The 12,192-nt window shown below is 41.9% G+C and overlaps 1 protein-coding gene across 6 annotated transcripts in view; it reads left to right on the forward strand.

The window, feature by feature from the left end:
• The first annotated feature begins 2,199 nt into the window (after positions 1 to 2,199).
• The window catches only part of BMPR1B (bone morphogenetic protein receptor type 1B), a 349,709-nt gene continuing 339,716 nt past the window's right edge, over positions 2,200 to 12,192 (forward strand). For all 6 annotated transcript variants that reach the window (XM_007063008.4, XM_043545434.1, XM_043545433.1 and 3 more), the window contains exon 1: positions 2,200 to 2,833. The gene's annotated coding sequence lies outside the window, so the exon portion shown is untranslated. The remainder of the gene's footprint in view (positions 2,834 to 12,192) is intronic.

Raw genomic sequence — 12,192 nt, forward strand, 5'->3', positions numbered from 1 at the left:
CCTTCTCTCTTATAGCTCAGTTCAGTGGCTGCTAGCTCATAACAGCTCGGAAGGGCAAGCCTCTTGGGCTCCTCCCTTATGGAGATTAGTCTTGCATTTTCAAGGGGAAAAAATCATAAATGTTCCTTGCTCTTTTGTGGCTGCATCCATCCCTATTTCAGGGCAAAATCCTTGTTCTTGTCAGTTCCAGTTGTCCTACAGACATTTAATTACCCACGTTGAGGAAGGTGCTGTCCTTCTCCCTGTGCTACAATTTGGGAAAAGGCCTGCATAATGTTGGACATCATTCACCTTCCCCTTCAATTTATTTCATCCTTTGTCTTTATCTGACCTTCCCATCTCTTCCTACAACTTTTCCCCTCACCATGCACCCACCTCTGTCCTCTCTTTCTCTCATCTCTTCCCTTCCCTCTGTCCCATCTCCCCTCTCTCTGCCTTCTCCTGGTCTACCTTGCCTTTTTGCTTGTGCATTTCCCATACTGGCATATTTTCTCCATTCCTCTTGGCCATTTTTTTCTTCTTCTGTAGCATCTGGGCACAGGGAAAAACAGAAGAGAACGCCAGAAGAGATGGAGCTGAAATTCCGCTGCTGAGGTGGGAAGTGCAGGTTCATAATATGGGATCCACCAGCATTATGGTGGGCCATGACTATGGTGGGCAAAACATGTGGAATTTGAGCTGTCTGAGGGTAACTCATGAACATGGAGTTCCCAAAAGCGGAGCATGAGAAGGCTTTCTTGCAAGATTGCCAGTATTTTTGCTTCTTACCACAGCCAATAAAAAGCCTTTCTCATAGTATTTCAGGATTGCCGGCGCTAGTTCCAGCCAGGGCCCAGAAATGAAAAGATGCATGAAAAGGAGAAAATAAACAAGATTTAGCCCAACATACCAGGAATGTAAAGAAAGGTTCAGTCCCAGAAATGGGTGAGGGGTCAGGTGGAGGAGGGTCGTCTTGTTTTTGTAACTGGTTTGCCCATTCCTGTACATGAATTTCCAAAATCTTGAGGTGGTCTGTTCCCCACCTCTCCCATAAATGATACATTTTTGCCAGATGAAAAATAAATTAATTCTAATGAGGCTGGGGAGGAAGAAGGGAAATACAACTGCACATGTGATTTTAAAAGGAAATAATTTTCTATTATTATTATGATTAATTCCTCCCTGTATGTCAGACCATCTCAGTTCTTGCTTTTGGAATTCTCTCCCTTGTGGTTAGTCAAAGACTAATTTCAGGGTGTGGTATAAGACTCTTGGCATGTTTAGTTATTAGCTTTTGACATGATAAATAGAATTGTTAACAGTATAAGTTATTTTCTATAAGAGTAATAAAAGATTACTTAGATTGTAAGCTCTGGGGGCAGGGACCATTTTTTTTTGTCTGTACAGTGCCTAGCATGATGGGCAGGGCTGCCTAGTGCGGGAAGAAAGGGGTTAGTTTGCTCCAAACTCCTGTTGGAGAGGGCCCTCAAAATGAAGGAGGAGGGCAAATTTTAGTGATTGGTATTGTGACCTGGCACATGGAGTCAAAATGCCACTCAGTTTTTGGCATACACCCTGCTTCACCAGGCCCAGATCCCACGGTTGCTGTCACTGGCATTGTTGTGGTGAACCCAAGGCAACCCACTAGACCAAGAGCCTGTAGGTAAAAGAGGGGTTGGGGATCAGGGAGAAGTAGGTCTGGGAACAGTTCTGTGGCCCCAAGCAGAGCCCCCGCAATCCCCACAGCGACAGCAGAACCCCACAGGCTGGGGCCCTTTCCTACTACCCATCCCTGCCCCTTTTCCTCAATTCTATTATCTCCTAAGTAATTTTTTTGGAAGGGTGGGGGAGGGGGCTAAGTGTCAGCGTTTGCCTCAGACCCCCCCAAAACTTCTGTGCAGCCCTGACGCTGGGGTTCTGGCCTCTGGGTGCTACCACGCTACAAGTGCTAGTAAGGGAACACAGCAGGTAGGAGGCAGAATAGGTTATGATTTGCGGAAAATTCCCATGTTGCTATAAACATTATTTGTTTTTACCCAGTTAACCCCATGTTGTCCATTTTACCATCAACAGTGTGGTTGCTCATCTGATCCAGGCTGTAAATTGCTCCACTTCTCTCAAATCTCTTAGCTTTGTCAGCGGCATTTGCAGGCGTTTGGGAATAAGCTGTGGGATGCGGCGGTGTGTTATTGGGCTAGCGGATTTTTTACCAGTGCGTGGCAGGGTGGGTAGTCAGTGCTCCAGTGACAGTGCTTGCATCTGAAGAAGTGGGTTTTTTTTTTAACCTAGGAAAGCTTATGCCCAAATAAATCTGTTAGTCTTTAAGGTGTCACCAGACTCCTGGTTTTTGTGGATACAGACGAACACGGCCACCCTTCTGATACGGAGCTACAGTAGTTTTCACTGCAGAGAAGGCACTTTCAAAACCCCTCAGCGCGAGAGACAGAGGAGCAGGCTCATGGGTGCAACCATCAAGCACTGACTCTCCCCTCGGGCGGCAGCAGCGCCGCCACCAAGGCGCTGGGCTGCGGGGACGCCCGGCCGAGCGTGGGCTTGGCAGCAGCCCTCTCCCGGGCCCGAAGCTCCGCGCTGGCTGCAGGCAGGGTGGCCGCCGAGTCCCGCTTTGCTATCGGGCTGTGCAATCACTAGTGGGAGCTGGAGAGGGCAAGCGCGGAGAAAAAAAAAATAAAACAAATAAAACTGCAGCGCCTGAGGGAACCTGGCGGGGAGAAACACCACCAGCAGCAGCAGCGGACCCAACTTTGTGGCGTGGAGGCGCAGCGGCGGCAGTGAGCGGCGCCTGCTCCCCGTCCCGGGGCCCGCGGACCCAGCGGCGGGGGCGGCCTGGCAGCCGGTAAGGGAGCTCCCCGCGGGGCGCGTCCTGGGGCCAGCGAGCTCCGGCAGAGGCAGGGGTGGGGGGCGGAAATGCAAAAGCCCCCCCGCAAGAGGCTGGGTGGGTGGCTGCGCTCCGGGGCGGGGGCAGGGGCGCGGCGCTTGCAAGCCACAGGCGGGGGAAGGCGCGGGCCGCTTGCTCCGGAGCCGGCTGGGGTTTGTGTGCGGTACCTGTGCCCTGGCAACCGGCCCCGAGGCGAAGCGGCGCTGGGATGCTGCAGCCGGGACCTGGGTGGAGGCGGAGGCGCCCTGCCGCTCGGGCAAGGCGGCGGCGGCTCCTGGCAGTCGGGGCTGGGGCGGGGAGGGGAGGCAGCGAGCGAGCGAGCGAGCGGCTGCAGCAGCGGGACCAGGGGACTGAGACTGGGGGGGCATGTGAAGAGCCCCCCCCCCGCCCTTGGTGATTGCCTGTGTTGGGGCTTTTCAATGGGGGGTGGGGGGGTTCTGACTCTGAACTAAGTTTTCCACCCTAGGCTCCTACTGGCACCCCAGGGAGAAGCGCCCTGTTTCTCCCAGGTGCTGCTGGGCCGCCCCGCTTTCATTGCCCTGGGAGCTGACGGTGCTCGGTCGCGCTGCAAACCAGACCACTGCTAGCGTGGGCCCCCCGCAAACGGATTTAGGAGCCCACCTGTTGGTACCCAGGGTTGGGAAATGTTGGCGGTTTGGGGGGTGTTTAAGTAGCTGCTAAGTGTGGCTTGCATGTGGAAATGTTGCGGGCAAACGTGTAAAGGGGTTTCGGTTGATATGTCCGTGTTCCTGAGATCAAATCAGCTACTAGGTTATTATTTGGTACTTGGCGTCCTCTGCCAAGGGGCTGGGTTGGCAAGGGGTGGAGATAGGTTGTTATGCCGCTTTCCCCCCCTCCCTAGCCACTCTAATCTTTTTATCATATCACTATTAAGTTGATTGTATTGATAGCTTCATGATTGCACTTAAACCATGCCACAGAATGGACCTTAAGGACTGCAGAAATTAATTGCACCTGTGCGTCTTATTCCAGCCCGCCCCCTACCTGTTTTGATCAGAAGAACTTGGTACAGTGTTTTCAATTCGTACTGGAGCATCGTCTGTGTTTTCCAACCTGCCTTGAGCTGCCTATCTGACTAAATCAGATCAGTGATAATGATTTTTGGCAGCTCCTAGGGATTTCGCAGGGAGAGCTTCCCCTTTAACACCATAAGCTGAACTGCTCTTGGAGGGACATTATTATTATTAAGGTGGAGAATGAATGACTCACTGTGCACTCAAAGGTGCCTGTGAAGGAACACAGAGAGAAAAGTCTTTAAACTATCCAAAAACAAACATATTACAATTGCAAAAACATCTGTAATGTAAGCAAAGAAGCATCAGCTGAAGAGAGGTAATTGTACTCAACAATGCAAAGGGGGCTGTTAAAGGACAGGATATTGGCTAAAAAAAGTTGAAGTTAATTTAGGCAATTTATGTGGAAATACCACTGAAATCGTAAATCAGCAGCTGGATATTAATGGGATTCCTACATCTATACTCACCAAATATATATCCAATTTCCTAATTTTGCAGCTACTTTGGTGACATTTTTAATCCTGTTCATTGGTTGGAAAAAGCGGTGGAAGTCTCATCTAGTGACCTTTGAGTAACCATAAGCCAAAGTATAGGTGTAAAGCCTTCTTTAACATTTTTAGTGGTCATATAACTGTGTTCTAACTATAAAAGAATATTCAAAGATTTGCAATTGTACATGACAGAGTTCTTCTAATCCCTTTAGAAACATTTGCTGTAGAGATGTTTGTTGAGAATATGGCATTTTGGCTTCAAGTGCTTTAATGTCATTTGGTAAGTCATTGTAAAATCATGCAAAACAATTGCCTTCTATTCTGTGAGTTTGCCATTATTATAGTGATGTTTTGCATGTAAAGCATATTTAAAATTACACAATACGTTTAATTTACCATGACTTCAAACATATTTTATAATCATGCAAGTCGGGCTCTTTTTTTTTTTTTAGTTTTAAATTTAACTTAATGCAAGAAAATTTGAGACAGCATGTTATTTGTCTAATTTGAGAGGCTGTTTAGTAAGCCACTGGATCCTTTCCTTTTGGTCACATGTTAGTTTGATATGATCTCATTACTCCTGTGTCAAAAGCTGTTGGTGCATTTTTAATGACACTGAAATGTGCTTTTAAATCAAAATGTCTGTCAAGATAAAACTTGTTTTATTGTGGAAGATAATGGAGAATGCTGTGAATTGATGAAACAAAAGTAATTCTTTCTCTCTCACACTCTCAAGAATGCTTCACTCATTGTTTATAAATAAGTTTTGTTCCACATAAAATACTGACTTATAGTGCTCAATTTTCTGAAGTTCTGTTTTGAAAACAGCGCTTACCCAACTCATTGCTAGCTGACTGAAGAGCCCGATGAGAGGGTTTCACTTGCTACAGGGAAAAAGTAAACAGTTAAAACTGTATATTCAGAACAAATACATACCTGCTCTACCCAGCGTTATTTTCTGACAAATAATTATATTGAACAACTTTTAAGTATATATATATTTTTTTTTTTCTTCAAAAATTAAAATGACACTAAACTAGAGATGGCTTGTGGAAAAGTCAAGGAATGCACAGAGGTGTTATACTTCAAATTTGAGTTAGTGCTGATTACATTATTGCTAATAAAAGGCAAAATTCACGCCATGCAGAGGGCCAGTAAGAGGTCTCTGCAGCACTTGTGTTCCACTTCAGGCCTGGTGCATAGTCCCTCTGCACAGGAGTGAGTTTCACCCAGAGCTTTTTTTTTTTAATCGTTAGAATGCAGTATATTCAGTGTTAGATTATGCGGTGAAGTTAAGTTATATGGGTCACCATATTTAAATGTTGTGTTATTAAAAAGACCTTGCAATTGTTTTAAAAGAAGGAATACAGAATAATAAATTGTGGGGCTTGACCTTCTTCCCATGTCTTTGTAACTCCATTGACTTCAGGTGAGCTACTCCTGATTCTCACCTATGGGAGAGGAGAATCAGGGTTTCCAAGTCTGATTTTTGTAGGTACTTCCACCAAATGCAGACCCCCACTTTGTGTATAAGACGATTGCTTTGTGTGGAACAGCTATGGACTATGGCTCCATCCTGTAGTGTGTTGAGGCTGTCACCCTGAGCCAGCAAAGCACTGAACAACAGGCTGAACTTCAAGGGTGTGAGTCGTCCAGTTGGAGTTAGTGGGTTAAAGTTCAGCATGTGCTTAAGTCCTTTGCTGGGTGAAGGCCAGAATGCTCATTATTTTTCCTGATTGAGCCCTCAGGTCTTGAAACTTTCTTGCAAGAGAAATGTTACTTGGTGGTAACATTAAGTGACAGATTCACCAAGAACAGTTCACAAAGCCAGAGCTTTCTAGCCTGTTTGTTTCTGGATTTGTTTTCTGTGCATTATTTCCTAGAAAATACAAAGAACAATATGTAAGTGATCACATCCATTGGCAGGTGTGTGGAAATGGTGAGAGTTAGAAGAAAGCACTTTTTCATGTGGGATATGTGAGTTCCTACTAATATGAAAAAAGTAATCTTATTTCTCACATGTTTACAATCTTTTCTATTTCTAACAGAACTAATGACTCAGTACTTCCTAAAATAGATATATATCTCTTAGATTGTAAGCTCTTTGGGGCTGGGATTTTCTTTTTATTGTGTGTCTACACAGTACCTAGTACAATGGGGATGGCATCTCTAACCACTGCTACGATACAAATAGTAATAAAAACCATTTTGCAGTACCTGATTTCAAATTTAATTCTTGGATGCTTCTGAAGACCTCAATTAAACTTCTGAAAGGTATTTTCTCTCAATAATCAGGCAGCTCTAAGGGCAGAATATTGCACTAGTCCACTTGGATAATACACTGCTATCATTATTCCACCTAAGGAGTTAGAAAATTTAGATAGGTTTCAGAGTAGCAGCCGTGTTAGTCTGTATTCGCAAAAAGAAAAGGAGTACTTGTGGCACCTTAGAGACTAACCAATTTATTTGAGCATAAGCTTTCGTGAGCTACAGCTCACTTCATCGGATGCATTCAGTGGAAAATACAGTGGGGAGATTTATATACACAGAGAACATGAAACAATGGGTGTTACCATACACACTGGAACCAGAGTGATCACTTAAGGTGAGCTATTACCAGCAGGAGAGGGGGGGGGGACCTTCTGTACTGATATTATCTGAAATGGGGGGAAATGAAAGAAAGATGTAGTGTATGTATAATGTTGCTTCCCTCAGTTTAGGGGCAATGCATTTCTCTTCATAGTCAGGATTCAAATACCTGAGGCTAAACACAGGGCCTAACCCTGCAGAGATTTACACAGGTTAGTAACTTTGTACCTGTGAGTAGTTTCCTTGAGCTCAGAGAAACTACTCAACTGAGGAAGGTTACATGACTAAGCATTCACAGGATTTGGGCTGTATTTCGTACCTGGCAGCAAATGTAAAAAAGCTTGTTTTACCACATGTCCAGGAACATTCCTCCACCTGTAGCTTTGTGTATCTGCCATGGAGTTATCTTTGGCCACAATATGAACTGCTGATAGAAATGAATGATTCTGATCTAAATGACAACGCTTCTTAAAACTAGACCCAAAACACATGGAGTCATCATATAGTAGCTCCTTTTTTGTATCGATAAACTACTGTTGTTGCATTGTCTGACATAATATAAATATTTGGCCTTGATGGGCAAAACTCTGAAGGAGGTGACTGGAAAACTCTTCATACAGCTATCAGTTCTAGTCCATTCATATGAAAACTGGTTTCTATCCTGGTAAAAGTTCCAAAGCATGCTTAGCCCGACAAGAAGCACCTAGTCTTCATTCAAGAATCTCTATCCCAGTGTGGCTTAAAGAAGAGAAATATAACAACAGATAGAAGGTAAGAGTTTCAAAGGCACAAAGGGGAGTTTGGTGCCCAATTCCCAGTGAGCTTTCAAATCTCCCCTATAAATAATACAGCACTTTATATCTAAATATATCTTTATATCTACCATCCCAATTCTTCTGATGCATGTGAGAGGAAAGAGACTTGCATACCGTAGCTAATGTAAGGTGGGCTCTAGGTTTTTTAATAAGAAAACACCGTTAAAGTAACCAAAATATTTTTGAAAATATAATAAAACCTTGGTGTATGTTTACTCCTGCTCTTCCATGTGTTCAAACGCTGAGCTGCATTTCCTCTCTCTAAAACTTCAGCATTTAATGTAGTTGTCAAGAAATAGTGGCTTCATGTGGGATTGTTAGTTATTCCTTATGATCTGCTCAAGCCACTTTTAATTTTTGTGTATGTGATCTTTTCTTTTCTGTAAGTAATTCTGGTATGTAGACTTTTATATTGTGCTGCACGTTCTTCTACCACACTGGATTAATCTCACTGATGCTTTTAGCTTGGACTCCAATATTTTCTTCCACTCGTCCAACAATTTATTCCCCCTTTGTAACAGGTAAATAGTAACTCTGTCTTTTGATTCTGCTTTTAGCTCCAAAAATGTGCAAGTGTTTGTGTACTCATCATTAATTTTTCAGTGAATTTGAACCTCCCAAAACATTAATACGTAAATAGTCAGATTCAATAGTCAGATTCAAGATTGTACTGGTTCCTAAAGAGGAACAACAAATAGAATAATATCTTTGTTATTTAGCATGCTGATTTTTGGCTCTTCAGACTATGCAGTACTGGATGCAGACATATACTCCACCCCTGCCACTTTTCCCCTGCTTTCCCTTTCTCTTCGGTGTCCCGCCTCTCTTCAGTGTCCCCGACTCCCTTCACTTTTCTTTCCATCTCACTTATCCTCTCCTAACTAAACACCCCATGACATTTGCTAATATCATATTGTTCCCTTTTCTTGTGGGTTCTCCTTTGCCCACCCCTTTTCTATTTAGATTGTAAGCTCTTTGGAGTAGAAGTGTCTATTACTCTGTGTTAGTAAAGCACCTAGCACAATGGCACCCCATTCTTGGTCAGCCCTTAGGCACTACCATAATAAACGTGATAATTAATAATGAGTACAGAGAGATCATCCTCTATCCTGTCTGCATTTCCTCTGCAAGTAAAACTGTAGCTTTTGCTTCTCTAGCAAAGGCTTTAATTCTTACCAGTTGCTTCTGCACTGGTGATGAATGCAGGGTGTCTGACCTCTCTGTTTCTGATCTCTTTCTTTTGGGCATTATCAGACACGATGTATCTCCTGTCACCCACTGGGCTGTGTGGAGAAATTGCACCATTTCATCCAGCAGAATATCCGAATCCCTTTGCAAAGGAATTATTGATTGTCTTTTTTGTAAGGAAAGGGATAAGGAGGTTGTCAGATTACAGAGCATCATACACACCTAAATTTGGGGTAACATTATCACCTTGCAGATGTCTGTCGTGGGTGTTAAATGTCGAGCTTTTAAATGTGTAGTTCATTATTTTAATTTTTCCAGAGCGGTTTCTCCTTGGTACTTCTCAGCATCTCGGGGGGCTCAGATGACAAGATAAACTACTCAAGATTGTTTCGTGCTTACCGTGATGTTATTACATCTCTTGATGAATAGTGTCAGGTGGCACAATTTTCATCTTATGTCCACAGTGTAAATTGAATTGTAACTCAATTGAAATTAAATGGAGATACACCCCCAGTTTAAAAATTGAGGTCAGAATCAGGCCCACAGGAAATCCCAGCGGGATTGTTTCCTGGGAACTTTTGCTTAGTCTAAACCTTTTTGTTTTGTTTTAAATGAAGATTTTCGCAATTGAGATCATGAAGATGGCCTTCTCCCTTGCTGAGTTTACACCTTGTTGTTCTGAAACAGTCATGCAAAGAGAAGTGGAATTCTGTATTCAGTTTTCTTGGGATTTTTTACCTCCATTATGAAACAGCTTGAAAGGTTCAAATCCTGTTCTCCTTTCTCACATGAATAGTCCCACTCAAGTCAATGACACTTCTCCCATGAGTAAAATGAGCAGGAAATTGTGGCTATAGTCAGGAAAGTGCTGGTAAAAATGACAGCTTGAGGTTCCATATTATTCTTTCTCTAAGACTCCAGATCAAATTTGTTGAGTTTAAAAGTCAAAAGTCTGACAATCAAGAAGTTTTCTTTGCCACTTACATCAGCACTGCTGAAAATATTTGTGTAGCCAGACCTGACTGTAGCTGATAATTTTGTGATTACCAAGAGGTCCATGGTATTACAGTGACAAGTAATAGGTACCTAGACAGCAGCAGAACACATCCAGTTAACTTCTAACAGCCATGAAATAGTTAAGTGCTAACAGTGGTGAGAACTTGTCTCTGTATTGTATGAGACAGTGACTAGCAGGGAGTCGCTATGATATGCTACATATGAATTAGATGGTATTTTATTTTTATATCTAAGTTACCAGGTTTTGTTTTGTTTAAAGTTGTATCCAAGCATCACTTGGAAATGCCAGCTCAGTTGATGATTTCCCTGCAGAATGGTGACCTTGCAGATGAAAGCTTGAATAGAAAAGGAGTACTTCTTTCCTTTTTGTCATGTCCTCATATATTGAACCAATTTATTTATAATTTTCCTTCCATATCTAGTTCTTGGAGTGCCATATTTTAATATAGGCCCTCTTTTTGAAGCAATGATAACTAAAATATAGGAAAATCATGGTTCTCTTTGATAATCTTCATTTTTGTTTTGATTAATTTTTTCAGTCCTATGCATGAGTGCTATGTAGTTAGTATTTGACATTTTGTATTTTTGCATCAACCTAGTATCATACAGAGAAAATCATTGTAATAGGTGCCCTGTTTATGGAAAAATGTATAAATAAAACTTAGGTACATTCTCTCTCGTGTCAAAACAAAATGCACAGTAAGGCAGCTTCTTTAATAATAAATTAACTCTTGTATGGCTTTACAAATTCATATCTCCTTATGTGAATTGAACTTTGAACTTCATTGCCCTATAAAGTTGTTATTTTAATAAAAATTTAAAATCAGCACGATGTTTTGCTTAAGTGGAAATACATTATATGGGGACCTGTCAGTGATGAAATAATATTCTAAATTTGCACAACATAAAACCAGAGGCTGTGTATTTCAATGAATAAAGTGTTTGGCTCATTTTCAAAGATATTGAGTTAAATCCTTATAAATATTAAAATATATTTTAATTTATTTTTTCTATGAACTGGATTATAAATTCATGTATTCTTGCCACTTTTCTAAAAAAAAACAAAGACACAAAATTTTGTAGGTGACCTAGAATATTTCAAATGTAAAAGCCAAGTCAAAAAGGGTGAGCCTAATACCATATATATGTAAAAGCAGCCACATTAGGAAAGAGGCCTTTTAAAAGCCCTTTTATTCCTTGAAGCGACCAGCACTTTTGCATGTGCACAGCTTCATGTATGTATATATTTGCAGGATTAGGGCTTTAATTAGGATTAATTTAATTTCCCCCTTTCCAGATTAAGAGACTCCAGATCAATTAAAGATCACAAGGAGAGAGGACTAACTGGTCCCAACTGTTGTGATTAATTTGCTACTGTAAATAGCTGTTTTGATGGATATCTCATTTTCAATATGCCAGTCACTTCCTTTGTCTGCTTTACCTTCTATTACTCTTGCACAAATATGGCAGAGGATCGGGCCCAAATTGTTCAAATGCTGCAGATGGAAATGTTTGAAAAACTATATAGGAGACACTATCAGTGGTCAAGAGGGTTGTTAATCACTTGATGGACAGCCCATTTGATCAATGGAATAGGCAGATTGTACTGTTAAAAATTGCTGCTGATGAATATATACATATATATATTGGTAGAGTAATTTTGTTTCAATTGTAGAGGATTTTGCAGAATAAAAGTATCCATTTAAATGTTTTGCTTTATGTGGCAGTTCTTAAGCTTAACTATAAAGCATTTCTTTTCTTGTAAAGGTTTAAGACCCCAGCTTACAAACAGAATTTGGGCTAAATTGTGCTTCCCTTTACCCACGTTAGAAGCCCAGTTCTATAGTTAGTATGAGAAAGGTAGACAAAGAAAGACATGCCTGTTGGTATTTACATAACGTTTAAAGCACACGGATATTTTAATCAGATATTTAAAAATCAGTTCTTCCTTTATGTGCCTGCAAAGGTTTGCATTCAAGACTCCTCTTTTCCCCACCAAGAGAGGATCTCTCTTCCTCACGCACAGTCATGCTCATCCACCTTTTCCAGACTGAGCGTATAAACATTTTTATCAGCTACATCTTCCCTAGCTAAATCGGTTCAAAGCGTATGGTGCTCATAGACTGTGTGTGTATGCACACGAGAAAGATTTGGACAGGAGAAACATAATTAATCTTGCT

This window comes from Chelonia mydas, chromosome 4 (assembly GCF_015237465.2).
Source record: "Chelonia mydas isolate rCheMyd1 chromosome 4, rCheMyd1.pri.v2, whole genome shotgun sequence".
NCBI classification, from domain to species: domain Eukaryota; kingdom Metazoa; phylum Chordata; order Testudines; family Cheloniidae; genus Chelonia; species Chelonia mydas.